The sequence below is a fragment of the Haliotis rubra genome, unplaced genomic scaffold, assembly GCF_003918875.1.
Source record: "Haliotis rubra isolate DU_JTF1 unplaced genomic scaffold, ASM391887v1 Scf360, whole genome shotgun sequence".
NCBI classification, from domain to species: domain Eukaryota; kingdom Metazoa; phylum Mollusca; class Gastropoda; order Lepetellida; family Haliotidae; genus Haliotis; species Haliotis rubra.
Genome location: NW_025767036.1, coordinates 569,628 through 583,920, shown reverse-complemented (window position 1 = coordinate 583,920; position 14,293 = coordinate 569,628).

The following is a 14,293-nucleotide window of genomic DNA, read 5'->3' as shown; positions in this document are numbered from 1 at the left end:
GTAGTAGGTTCCCAAGCAGTGTACTGGTAGTGGTTTCCCAAGGAGTGTACTGGTAGTGGGTTCACGAGGAGTGTACTGGTAGTAGGTTCACAAGGAGCCTACTGGAAGTAGGTTCCCAAGGAGTTTACTGGTAGTAGGTTCCCAAGGAGTGTACTGGTAGTGGGTTCACAAGGAGAGTACTGGTAGTAGGTTCCCAAGGAGTGTACAGGTAGTGGGTTCCCAAAAGGAGTGTACTGGTAGTGGGTTCCCAAAGGAGTGTACTGGCAATAGGTTCCTAAGGAGTGTACTGGTAGTAGGTTCACAAGGAGAGTACTGGTAGTAGGTTCCCAAGGAGCGTACTGGTAGTGGGTTCCCAAGGAGTGTACTGGTAGTAGGTTCCCAAGGAGAGTACTGGTACTAGGTTCCCAAGGAGTGTACTGGTAGTGGGTTCCCAAGGAGTGTACTGGTAGTAGGTTCCCAAGGAGTGTACTGGTAGTAGGTTCCCAAGGAGTGTACTGGTAGTGGGTTCCCAGGGAGTGTACTGGTAGTGGGTTCACAAGGAGTGTACTGGTAGTGGGTTCACGAGGAGAGTACTGGTAGTGGGTTCCCAAGGAGGGTACTGGTAGTGGGTTCCCAAGGAGTGTACTGCTAGTGGGTTCCCAAGGAGCGTACTAGTAGTGGGTTCCCAAGGAGTGTACTGGTAGTAGGTTCCCAAGGAGTGTACTGGTAGTAGGTTCCCAAGGAGTGTACTGGAAGTAGGTTCCCAAGGAGTATACTGGTAGTAGGTTCACAAGACAAGGAGTATACTGGTAGTGGGTTCACTACACAAGGAGTATACTCGTAGTGGGTTCACAGCACAAGGAGTATACTGGTAGTGGGTTCACTACACAAGGAGTGTACTAGTAGTGGGTTCACAGCACAAGGAGTATACTGGTAGTAGGTTCACTACACAAGGAGTATACTGGTAGTGGGTTCACTACACAAGGAGTATACTGGTAGTGGGTTCACTACACAAGGAGTATACTAGTAGTGGGTTCATAAAACAAGGGGTATACTGGTAGTGGGTTCACTACACAAGGAGTATACTGGTAGTGGGTTCACTACACAAGGAGTATACTGGTTGAGGGTTCACAACACAAGGGGTATACTGGTAGTGGGTTCACTACACAAGGAGTGTACTGGTAGTGGGTTCACAAGGAGTGTACTGGTAGTAGGTTCCAAAGGAGTGTACTGTTAGTAGGTTCCCAAGGAGTGTACTGCTAGTGGGTTCCCAAGGAGTGTACTGGTAGTAGGTTCCCAAGGAGCGAACTGGTAGTGGGTTCCCAAGGAATGCACTGGTAGTGGGTTCCCAAGCAGTGTACTGGTAGTAGGTTCCCAAGGAGTGTACTGGTAGTAGGTTCCCAAGGAGTGTACTGGTAGTGGGTTCCCAAGGAGCGTACTGGTAGTGGGTTCCCAAGGAGTGTACTGGTAGTGGGTTCACAAGGAGTGGACTGGTAGTAGGTTCCAAAGGAGCGTACTAGTAGTAGGTTCACAAGGAGTGTACTGGTAGTAGGTTCCCAAGGAGTGTACTGGTAGTGGGTTCCCAAGGAGCGTACTGGTAGTGGGTTCCCAAGGAGTGTACTGGTAGTGGGTTCCCATGGAGTGTACTGGTAGTATGTTCACAAGGAGTGTACTGGTAGTAGGTCCCCAAGGAGTGTACTGGTAGTAGGTTCCCAAGGAGTGTACTGGTAGTGGGTTCCCAAGGAGTGTACTGGTAGTGGGTTCCCATGGAGTGTACTGGTAGTGGGTTCCCAACGAGAGTACTGGTAGTAGGTTCCCAAGGAGCGTACTGGTAGTGGGTTCCCAAGGAGCGTACTGGTAGTGGGTTCCCATGGAGTGTACTGGTAGTGGGTTCCCAACGAGAGTACTGGTAGTAGGTTCCCAAGGAGTGTACTGGTAGTGGGTTCCCAAGGAGTGTACTGGTAGTAGGTTCCCAAGGAGTGTACTGGTAGGAGGTTCCCAAGGAGTGTACTGGAAGTAGGTTCCCAAGGAGTATACTGGTAGTAGGTTCACAGCACAAGGAGTATACTGGTAGTAGGTTCACTACACAAGGAGTATACTGGTAGTGGGTTCACTACACAAGGAGTATACTGGTAGTGGGTTCACTACACAAGGAGTGTACTAGTAGTGGGTTCACAGCACAAGGAGTATACTGGTAGTAGGTTCACTACACAAGGAGTATACTGGTAGTGGGTTCCCAACGAGAGTACTGGTAGTAGGTTCCCAAGCAGTGTACTGGTAGTGGTTTCCCAAGGAGTGTACTGGTAGTGGGTTCACGAGGAGTGTACTGGTAGTAGGTTCCCAAGGAGTTTACTGGTAGTAGGTTCCCAAGGAGTGTACTGGTAGTGGGTTCACAAGGAGAGTACTGGTAGTAGGTTCCCAAGGAGTGTACAGGTAGTGGGTTCACAAGGAGAGTACTGGTAGTAGGTTCCCAAGGAGTGTACAGGTAGTGGGTTCCCAAGGAGTGTACTGGTAGTGGGTTCCCAAGGAGTGTACTGGCAATAGGTTCCTAAGGAGTGTACTGGTAGTAGGTTCACAAGGAGAGTACTGGTAGTAGGTTCCCAAGAGCGTACTGGTGAGTGGGTTCCCAAGGAGTGTACTGGTAGTAGGTTCCCAAAGGAGTACTACTGGTACTAGGTTCCCAAGGAGTGTACTGGTAGTGGGTTCCCAAGGAGTGTACTGGTAGTAGGTTCCCAAGGAGTGTACTGGTAGTAGGTTCCCAAGGAGTGTACTGGTAGTGGGTTCCCAGGGAGTGTACTGGTAGTGGGTTCACAAAGGAGTGTACTGGTAGTGGGTTCTGAGGAGAGTACTGGTAGTGGGTTCCCAAGGAGGGTACTGGTAGTGGGTTCCCAAGGAGTGTACTGCTAGTGGGTTCCCAAGGAGCATTACTAGTAGTGGTTCCCAAAGGAGTGTGTACTAGTAGTAGGTTCCCAAAGGAGTGTACTGGTAGTAGGGTTCCCAAGGAGTGTACTGGAAGTAGGTTCCCAAAGAGTATACTGGTAGTAGGTTCACAAGACAAGGAGTATACTGGTAGTGGGTTCACTACACAAGGAGAATATACTCGTAGTGGGTTCACAGCACAAGGAGTATACTGGTAGTGGGTTCACTACACAAGGAGTGTACTAGTAGTGGGTTCACAGCACAAGGAGTATACTGGTAGTAGGTTCACTACACAAGGAGTATACTGGTAGTGGGTTCACTACACAAGGAGTATACTGGTAGTGGGTTCACTACACAAGGAGTATACTAGTAGTGGGTTCACAAAACAAGGGGTATACTGGTAGTGGGTTCACTACACAAGGAGTATACTGGTAGTGGGTTCACTACACAAGGAGTATACTGGTTGAGGGTTCACAACACAAGGGGTATACTGGTAGTGGGTTCACTACACAAGGAGTGTACTGGTAGTGGTTTCACAAGGAGTGTACTGGTAGTAGGTTCCAAAGGAGTGTACTGTTAGTAGGTTCCCAAGGAGTGTACTGCTAGTGGGTTCCCAAGGAGTGTACTGGTAGTAGGTTCCCAAGGAGCGAACTGGTAGTGGGTTCCCAAGGAATGCACTGGTAGTGGGTTCCCAAGCAGTGTACTGGTAGTAGGTTCCCAAGGAGTGTACTGGTAGTAGGTTCCCAAGGAGTGTACTGGTAGCGGTTTCCCAAGGAGTGTACTGGTAGTGGGTTCACGAGGAGTGTACTGGTAGTAGGTTCACAAGGAGCCTACTGGAAGTAGGTTCCCAAGGAGTTTACTGGTAGTAGGTTCCCAAGGAGTGTACTGGTAGTGGGTTCCCAAGAAAAGTACTGGTAGTAGGTTCCCAAGGAGTGTACATGTAGTGGGTTCCCAAGGAGTGTACATGTAGTGGGTTCCCAAGGAGTGTACTGGCAATAGGTTCCCAAGGAGTGTACTGGTAGTAGGTTCACAAGGAGTGGACTGGTAGTAGGTTCCAAAGGCATTACTAGTAGTAGAGTTCACAAGGAGTGTACTGGTAGTAGGTTCCCCAAGGAGTGTACTGGTAGTGGGTTCCCAAGGAGCGTACTGGTAGTGGGTTCCCAAGGAGTGTACTGGTAGTGGGTTCCCATGGAGTGTACTGGTAGTATGTTCACAAGGAGTGTACTGGTAGTAGGTCCCCAAGGAGTGTACTGGTAGTAGGTTCCCAAGGAGTGTACTGGTAGTGGGTTCCCAAGGAGTGTACTGGTAGTGGGTTCCCATGGAGTGTACTGGTAGTGGGTTCCCAACGAGAGTACTGGTAGTAGGTTCCCAAAGAGGCGTACTGGTAGTGGGTTCCCAAGGAGCGTACTGGTAGTGGGTTCCCATGGAGTGTACTGGTAGTGGGTTCCCAACGAGAGTACTGGTAGTAGGTTCCCAAGGAGTGTACTGGTAGTGGGTTCCCAAGGAGTGTACTGGTAGTAGGTTCCCAAGGAGTGTACTGGTAGGAGGTTCCCAAGGAGTGTACTGGAAGTAGGTTCCCAAGGAGTATACTGGTAGTAGGTTCACAGCACAAGGAGTATACTGGTAGTAGGTTCACTACACAAGGAGTATACTGGTAGTGGGTTCACTACACAAGGAGTATACTGGTAGTTGGTTCACTACACAAGGAGTGTACTAGTACTGGGTTCACAGCACAAGGAGTATACTGGTAGTAGGTTCACTACACAAGGAGTATACTGGTAGTGGGTTCCCAACGAGAGTACTGGTAGTAGGTTCCCAAGCAGTGTACTGGTAGTGGTTTCCCAAGGAGTGTACTGGTAGTGGGTTCACGAGGAGTGTACTGGTAGTAGGTTCCCAAGGAGTTTACTGGTAGTAGGTTCCCAAGGAGTGTACTGGTAGTGGGTTCATAAGGAGAGTACTGGTAGTAGGTTCCCAAGGAGTGTACAGGTAGTGGGTTCCCAAGGAGTGTACTGGTAGTGGGTTCCCAAGGAGTGTACTGGCAATAGGTTCCTAAGGAGTGTACTGGCAGTAGGTTCCCAAGGAGAGTACTGGTAGTAGGTTCCCAAGGAGCGTACTGGTAGTGGGTTCCCAAGGAGTGTACTGGTAGTAGGTTCCCAAGGAGAGTACTGGTACTAGGTTCCCAAGGAGTGTACTGGTAGTGGGTTCCCAAGGAGTGTACTGGTAGTGGGTTCACGAGGAGAGTACTGGTAGTGGGTTCCCAAGGAGGGTACTGGTAGTGGGTTCCCAAGGAGTGTACTGCTAGTGGGTTCCCAAGGAGCGTACTAGTAGTGGGTTCCCAAGGAGTGTACTGGTAGTAGGTTCCCAAGGAGTGTACTGGTAGTAGGTTCCCAAGGAGTGTACTGGAAGTAGGTTCCCAAGGAGTATACTGGTAGTAGGTTCACAAGACAACTAGTATACTGGTAGTGGGTTCACTACACAAGGAGTATACTGGTAGTGGGTTCACAGCACAAGGAGTATACTGGTAGTGGGTTCACTACACAAGGAGTGTACTAGTAGTGGGTTCACAGCACAAGGAGTATACTGGTAGTAGGTTCACTACACAAGGAGTATACTGGTAGTGGGTTCACTACACAAGGAGTATACTGGTAGTGGGTTCACTACACAAGGAGTATACTAGTAGTGGGTTCATAAAACAAGGGGTATACTGGTAGTGGGTTCACTACACAAGGAGTATACTGGTAGTGGGTTCACTACACAAGGAGTATACTGGTTGAGGGTTCACAACACAAGGGGTATACTGGTAGTGGGTTCACTACACAAGGAGTGTACTGGTAGTAGGTTCCAAAGGAGTGTACTGTTAGTAGGTTCCCAAGGAGTGTACTGCTAGTGGGTTCCCAAGGAGTGTACTGGTAGTAGGTTCCCAAGGAGCGAACTGGTAGTGGGTTCCCAAGGAATGCACTGGTAGTGGGTTCCCAAGCAGTGTACTGGTAGTAGGTTCCCAAGGAGTGTACTGGTAGTAGGTTCCCAAGGAGTGTACTGGTAGCGGTTTCCCAAGGAGTGTACTGGTAGTGGGTTCACGAGGAGTGTACTGGTAGTAGGTTCACAAGGAGCCTACTGGAAGTAGGTTCCCAAGGAGTTTACTGGTAGTAGGTTCCCAAGGAGTGTACTGGTAGTGGGTTCCCAAGAAAAGTACTGGTAGTAGGTTCCCAAGGAGTGTACATGTAGTGGGTTCCCAAGGAGTGTACATGTAGTGGGTTCCCAAGGAGTGTACTGGCAATAGGTTCCCAAGGAGTGTACTGGTAGTAGGTTCACAAGGAGTGGACTGGTAGTAGGTTCCAAAGGAGCGTACTAGTAGTAGGTTCACAAGGAGTGTACTGGTAGTAGGTTCCCATGGAGTGTACTGGTAGTGGGTTCCCAAGGAGCGTACTGGTAGTGGGTTCCCAAGGAGTGTACTGGTAGTGGGTTCCCATGGAGTGTACTGGTAGTATGTTCACAAGGAGTGAACTGGTAGTAGGTCCCCAAGGAGTGTACTGGTAGTAGGTTCCCAAGGAGTGTACTGGTAGTGGGTTCCCAAGGAGTGTACTGGTAGTAGGTTCCCATGGAGTGTACTGGTAGTGGGTTCCCAACGAGAGTACTGGTAGTAGGTTCCCAAGGAGCGTACTGGTAGTGGGTTCCCAAGGAGCGTACTGGTAGTGGGTTCCCATGGAGTGTACTGGTAGTGGGTTCCCAGGAGAGTACTGGTAGTAGGTTCCCAAGGAGTGTACTGGTAGTGGGTTCCCAAGGAGTGTACTGGTAGTAGGTTCCCAAGGAATGTACTGGTAGTAGGTTCCCAAGGAGCGTACTGGAAGTAGGTTCCCAAGGAGTATACTGGTAGTAGGTTCACAACACAAGGAGTATACTGGTAGTGGGTTCACTACACAAGGAGTATACTGGTAGTGGGTTCACTACACAAGGAGTATACTGGTAGTGGGTTCCCAACGAGAGTACTGGTAGTAGGTTCCCAAGCAGTGTACTGGTAGTGGTTTTCCAAAGGAGTGTACTGGTAGTGGGTTCACGAGGAGTGTACTGGTAGTAGGTTCACAAGGAGTGTACAGGTAGTGGGTTCCCAAGGAGTGTACTGGTAGTGGGTTCCCAAGGAGTGTACTGGCAATAGGTTCCTAAGGAGTGTACTGGTAGTAGGTTCCAAAGGAGAGTACTGGTAGTAGGTTCCCATGGAGTGTACTGGTAGTGGGTTCCCAACGAGAGTACTGGTAGTAGGTTCCCAAGGAGCGTACTGGTAGTGGGTTCCCAAGGAGCGTACTGGTAGTGGGTTCCCATGGAGTGTACTGGTAGTGGGTTCCCAACGAGAGTACTGGTAGTAGGTTCCCAAGGAGTGTACTGGTAGTGGGTTCCCAAGGAGTGTACTGGTAGTAGGTTCCCAAGGAATGTACTGGTAGTAGGTTCCCAAGGAGCGTACTGGAAGTAGGTTCCCAAGGAGTATACTGGTAGTAGGTTCACAACACAAGGAGTATACTGGTAGTGGGTTCACTACACAAGGAGTATACTGGTAGTGGGTTCACTACACAAGGAGTATACTGGTAGTGGGTTCCCAACGAGAGTACTGGTAGTAGGTTCCCAAGCAGTGTACTGGTAGTGGTTTTCCAAAGGAGTGTACTGGTAGTGGGTTCACGAGGAGTGTACTGGTAGTAGGTTCACAAGGAGTGTACAGGTAGTGGGTTCCCAAGGAGTGTACTGGTAGTGGGTTCCCAAGGAGTGTACTGGCAATAGGTTCCTAAGGAGTGTACTGGTAGTAGGTTCCAAAGGAGAGTACTGGTAGTAGGTTCCCAAGGAGCGTACTGGTAGTGGGTTCCCAAGGAGTGTACTGGTAGTAGGTTCCCAAGGAGAGTACTGGTAGTAGGTTCCCAAGGAGTGTACTGGTAGTAGGTTCCCAAGGAGTGTACTGGTAGTGGGTTCCCAAAGAGTGTACTGGTAGTGGGTTCCCAAGGAGAGTACTGGTAGTAGGTTCCCAAGGAGTGTACTGGTAGTGGGTTCACAAGGACTGTACTGGTAGTGGGTTCCCAAGGAGTGTACTGGTAGTAGGTTCCCAAGGAGTGTACTGGTAGTGGTTTCCCAAGGAGTGTACTGGTAGTGGGTTCACGAGGAGTGTACTGGTAGTGGGTTCCCAAGGAGTGTACTGGTAGTAGGTTCCCAAGGAGTGTACTGGTAGTGGGTTCCCAAGGAGCGTACTGGTAGTAGGTTCCCAAGGAGTGTACTGGTAGTGGGTTCACAAGGAGAGTACTGGTAGTAGGTTCCCAAGGAGTGTACAGGTAGTGGGTTCCCAAGGAGTGTACTGGTAGTGGGTTCCCAAGGAGTGTACTGGCAATAGGTTCCTAAGGAGTGTACTGGTAGTAGGTTCACAAGGAGAGTACTGGTAGTAGGTTCCCAAGGAGCGTACTGGTAGTGGGTTCCCAAGGAGTGTACTGGTAGTGGGTTCCCAAGGAGAGTACTGGTAGTAGGTTCCCAAGGAGTGTACTGGTAGTGGTTTCCCAAGGAGTGAACTGGTAGTGGGTTTCCAAGGAGCGTACTGGTAGTAGGTTCCCAAGGAGTGTACTGGTAGTGGGTTCCCAAGGAGTGTACTGGTAGTGGGTTCCCAAGGAGAGTACTGGTAGTAGGTTCCCAAGGAGTGTACTGGTAGTGTGTTCACAAGGAGTGTACTGGTAGTAGGTTCACAAGGAGTGTACTGGTAGTGGGTTCCGAAGGAGTGTACTGGTAGTAGGTTCCCAAGAAGTGTACTGGTAGTAGGTTCCCAAGGAGTGTACTGGTAGTAGGTTCCCAAGGAGTGTACTGGTAGTGGGTTCACGAGGTGTACTGGTAGTGGGTTCGAAGGAGTGTACTGGTAGTGGGTTCCCAAGGAGTGTACTGGTAGTGGGTTCCCAAGGAGTGTACTGGTAGTGGGTTCCCATGGAGGGTACTGGTAGTGGGTTCCCAAAGGAGTGTACTGCTAGTCGGTTCCCAAGGAGCGTACTGGTAGTGGGTTCCCAAGGAGCGTACTGGTAGTGGGTTCCCAAGGAGTGTACTGGTAGTAGGTTCCCAAGGAGAGTACTGGTAGTAGGTTCCCAAGGAGTGTACTGGTAGTAGGTTCCCAAGGAGTGTACTGGTAGTGGGTTCCCAAAGAGTGTACTGGTAGTGGGTTCCCAAGGAGAGTACTGGTAGTAGGTTCCCAAGGAGTGTACTGGTAGTGGGTTCACAAGGACTGTACTGGTAGTGGGTTCCCAAGGAGTGTACTGGTAGTAGGTTCCCAAGGAGTGTACTGGTAGTGGTTTCCCAAGGAGTGTACTGGTAGTGGGTTCACGAGGAGTGTACTGGTAGTGGGTTCCCAAGGAGTGTACTGGTAGTAGGTTCCCAAGGAGGTGTACTGGTAGTGGGTTCCCAAGGAGCGTACTGGTAGTAGGTTCCCAAAGGAGTGTACTGGTAGTGGTTCACAAGGAGAGTACTGGTAGTAGGTTCCCAAGGAGTGTACAGGTAGTGGGTTCCCAAGGAGTGTACTGGTAGTGGGTTCCCAAGGAGTGTACTGGCAATAGGTTCCTAAGGAGTGTACTGGTAGTAGGTTCACAAGGAGAGTACTGGTAGTAGGTTCCCAAGGAGCGTACTGGTAGTGGGTTCCCAAGGAGTGTACTGGTAGTGGGTTCCCAAGGAGAGTACTGGTAGTAGGTTCCCAAGGAGTGTACTGGTAGTGGTTTCCCAAGGAGTGAACTGGTAGTGGGTTTCCAAGGAGCGTACTGGTAGTAGGTTCCCCAAGGAGTGTACTGGTAGTGGGTTCCCAAGGAGTGTACTGGTAGTGGGTTCCCAAGGAGAGTACTGGTAGTAGGTTCCCAAGGAGTGTACTGGTAGTGTGTTCACAAGGAGTGTACTGGTAGTAGGTTCACAAGGAGTGTACTGGTAGTGGGTTCCGAAGGAGTGTACTGGTAGTAGGTTCCCAAGAAGTGTACTGGTAGTAGGTTCCCAAGGAGTGTACTGGTAGTAGGTTCCCAAGGAGTGTACTGGTAGTGGGTTCACGAGGAGTGTACTGGTAGTGGGTTCCGAAGGAGTGTACTGGTAGTGGGTTCCCAAGGAGTGTACTGGTAGTGGGTTCCCAAGGAGTGTACTGGTAGTGGGTTCCCATGGAGGGTACTGGTAGTGGGTTCCCAAGGAGTGTACTGCTAGTCGGTTCCCAAGGAGCGTACTGGTAGTGGGTTCCCAAGGAGTGTACTGGTAGTAGGTTCCCAAGGAGTGTACTGGTAGTAGGTTCCCAAGGAGTGTACTGGTAGTGGGTTCCCAAGGAGTGTACTGGTAGTGGGTTCCCAAGGAGAGTACTGGTAGTAGGTTCCCAAGGAGTGTACTGGTAGTGGTTTCCCAAGGAGTGTACTGGTAGTGGGTTCCCAAGGAGCGCACTGGTAGTAGGTTCCCAAGGAGTGTACTGGTAGTGGGTTCCCAAGGAGTGTACTGGTAGTGGGTTCCCAAGGAGAGTACTGGTAGTAGGTTCCCAAGGAGTGTACTGGTAGTGGGTTCACAAGGAGAGTACTGGTAGTAGGTTCCCAAGGAGTGTACTGGTAGTGGGTTCACGAGGAGTGTACTGGTAGTGGGTTCCGAAGGAGTGTACTGGTAGTGGGTTCCCAAGGAGTGTACTGGTAGTGGGTTCCCAAGGAGTGTACTGGTAGTGGGTTCCCATGGAGGGTACTGGTAGTAGGTTCCCAAGAAGTGTACTGCTAGTAGTTTCCCAAGGAGCGTACTGGTAGTGGGTTCCCAAGGAGTGTACTGGTAGTAGGTTCCCATGGAGTGTACTGGTAGTGGGTTCACAAGGAGAGTACTGGTAGTAGGTTCCCAAGGAGTGTACTGGTAGTGGGTTCCCAAGGAGCATACTGGTAGTGGGTTCCCAAGGAGCGTACTGGCAATAGGTTCCTAAGGAGTGTACTGGTAGTAGGTTCCCAAGGAGTGTACTGCTAGTGGGTTCCTAAGAAGCGTACTTGCAATAGGTTACTAAGGAGTGTACTGGTAGTGGGTTCCCAAGGAGCGTACTGGTAGTGGGTTCCCAAGGAAAGTACTGGTAGTAGGCTCCCAATGAGTGTACTGGTAGTGGGTTCACAAGGAGTGTACTGGTAGTGGGTTCCCAAGGAGTGTACTGGTTGTGGATCCACGAGGAGTGTACTGGTAGTGGGTTCCCAAGGAGTGTACTGGTAGTAGGTTCACAAGGAGCGTACTGGTAGTAGGTTCCCAAGGAGTGTACTGGTAGTAGGTTCCCAAGGACTGTACTGGTAGTTGGTTCCCAAGGAATATACTGGTAGTGGGTTCCCAAGGAGTATACTGGTAGTAGGTTCACAACACAAGGAGTATACTGGTAGTGGGTTCACTACACAAGGAGTATACTGGTAGTGGGTTCACAGCACAAGGAGTATACTGGTAGTGGGTTCACTACACAAGGAGTGTACTGGTAGTGGGTTCACAAGGAGTGTACTGGTAGTAGGTTCCAAATGAGTGTACTGGTAGTAGGTTCCCAAGGAGTGTACTGCTAGTGGGTTCCCAAGGAGTGTACTGGTAGTAGGTTCCCAAGGAGCGAACTGGTAGTGGGTTCCCAAGGAATGCACTGGTAGTGGGTTCCCAAGCAGTGTACTGGTAGTAGGTTCCCAAGGAGTGTACTGGTAGTAGGTTCCCAAGGAGTGTACTGGTAGTGGTTTCCCAAGGAGTGTACTGGTAGTGGGTTCACGAGGAGTGTACTGGTAGTAGGTTCACAAGGAGCCTACTGGAAGTAGGTTCCCAAGGAGTTTACTGGTAGTGGGTTCCCAAGGAGCGTACTGGTAGTGGGTTCCCAAGGAAAGTACTGGTAGTAGTTTCCCAAAGTGTGTACTGGTAGTGGGTTCACAAGGAGTGTACTGGTAGTTTGGTTCCCAAGGAATGCACTGGTAGTGGGTTCCCAAGCAGTGTACTGGTAGTAGGTTCCCAAGGAGTGTACAGGTAGTGGGTTCCCAAGGAGTGTACTGGTAGTGGGTTCCCAAGGAGTGTACTGGCAGTGGGTTCCCAAGGAGAGTACTGGTAGTGGGTTCCCAAGGAGCGTACTGACAATAGGTTCCCAAGGAGAGTACTGGTAGTGGGTTCCCAAGGAGCGTACTGGTAGTGGGTTCCCAAGGAAAGTACTGGTAGTAGTTTCCCAAGGAGTGTACTGGTAGTTTGGTTCCCAAGGAGTGTACTGGTAGTGGGTCCACGAGGAGTGTACTGGTAGTGGGTTCCCAAGGAGCGTACTGGTAGTGGGTTCCCAAGAAGTGTACTGGTAGTGGGTTCCCAAGGAGTGTACTGGTAGTGGGTTCACAAGGAGTGTACTGGTAGTAGGTTCCCAAGGAGTGTACTTGTAGTAGGTTCCCAAGGAGAGTACTGGTAGTTGGTTCCCAAGGAATATACTGGTAGTGGGTTCCCAAGGAGTGTACTGGAAGTAGGTTCCCAAGGAGTATACTGGTAGTAGGTTCACAACACAAGGAGTATACTGGTAGTGGGTTCACTACACAAGGAGTATACTGGTAGTGGGTTCACAACACAAGGTGTATACTGGTAGTGGGTTCACTACACAAGGAGTGTACTAGTAGTGGGTTCACAACACAAGGAGTATACTGGTAGTGGGTTCACTACACAAGCAGTATACTGGTTGAGGGTTCACATCACAAGGAGTATACTGGTAGTGGGTTTACAAGGGGTATACTGGTAGTGGGTTCACAAATGGTATACTGGTAGTGGGTTCACAAAGGGTATACTGGTAGTGGGTTCATAAAGGGTATACTGGTATTGGGTTCACAAAGTGTGTTCGCACCTACTATAGTGACAACGTGTTCTCTCTTAGTATAGCGTTAGTTTGTATATCAGCTATATTGTAACTAGTTTGTAACTTAGTAATAAGAATAACTGGCTACTTATATAGGGCTGAAATGCCCGCTGCAGGGACATGCTCTGAGCGCATACAACATGATGGACATTATTACCCCGGATAACCCAAGCTGCCTGTGAGGCGCTAGAAGATTAATAGTCATATGAATTATACTACCGGGTACCCATGTTCGGCTGGGTGAACAGGGGCAGTTGTGAAGAAACTAACTTGCCTTAGGTGTGACCACATAGCTGCTTCGTTTATCTGTTTATACACTAAGAGGGAAATCAGCCACTTTAAGAACAGTTACATGTGATTCTGGTGAAAAGGCCGATAATCTGAACTGATATTGCACAAACGCGAGCACGATAACAACAGTTTGGTGTCCTGTATAATTGTCGAAATGAGAATGTAAGAATGACCAGGAAAGTGAATATCCGCTGTAAAAGTTAAAGTATTCTTACAAAATACACGTACACATATTCCTTATCCAAAGAACAATTTATTTGTGAAAAGTACTTCTATAGTATAAACATTAAGTCAGAGAGAACATCATTGGCTGATTCCCGTTGTTGTTAATATGATTTTATGTTTTGCAAAGGAAAAGTTTCATGCACTTGAAAATATATGTAAATACTGCAATCGTGGTGCTGCTGAAGATGAATATCATGTTGTTTTGGTATGTGATTTATACTCAGAGTTGACACAGTGCTACATACCACCTAAATTTACTAATTGTCCATCCAAGCAAACCTTTTGTGTTCTTATGTCAACGCCAAACAGGAACCCAGTATGTAACCTCGCATTCTTCATTAACCATTGCTTGTTACATAGCAAGTTCACCACTCACTCACTGTAATGAGTGTAACATTGTTTATTAAGCTGGTTAAATGTATATACAGACATAGTGTATTCTTGCAACCAAGCGATATTACCATTTTGTGTATCGTGCGTGTATGTAACATATATAAGTGGTACATAATGATGTAACCATATACTAGTACCTCTAATGCCGCAGAACGCGGCCGGGGGTTCAGTTCAGTTCAGTTCAGTTCAGTTCAGTTCAGTTCAGATCAGTTCAGTTTAGTTCAGAAAATAAAACATATACAATATGTAAAATTTATATGCAACTCAAAAAAGCACCCCCGACATTTTGTTTATCCTAAATATATTTCATTGTCCAAAAAGCCAAAGGGATTGGGCACAAGTGCACCACTTCTTGTCTTGTCACTGGACATTTCCATATGGCTTTGATTAATGATTCAGTTTGTGAAAAATCAGGTGCAAATATATCCAATAAAAGCCCATGCAAGTCTATAATATGTGGCAAGTCTAGATTACTTCAGAAAATGAAGAAAAGTCTCTAAGTTCTTTATATTTTCTTGATATAATTCAAGACTGTATTCTGTAGAATATGTATATTACAGAGACCAGATGTTAGTCTATTAAACCTCCTTTGAGTTAATGTATATTTAGAGTGAATAAACATCTCTGTTAAAGAACACTGGTTGCACTGATAGAGTGGTGATT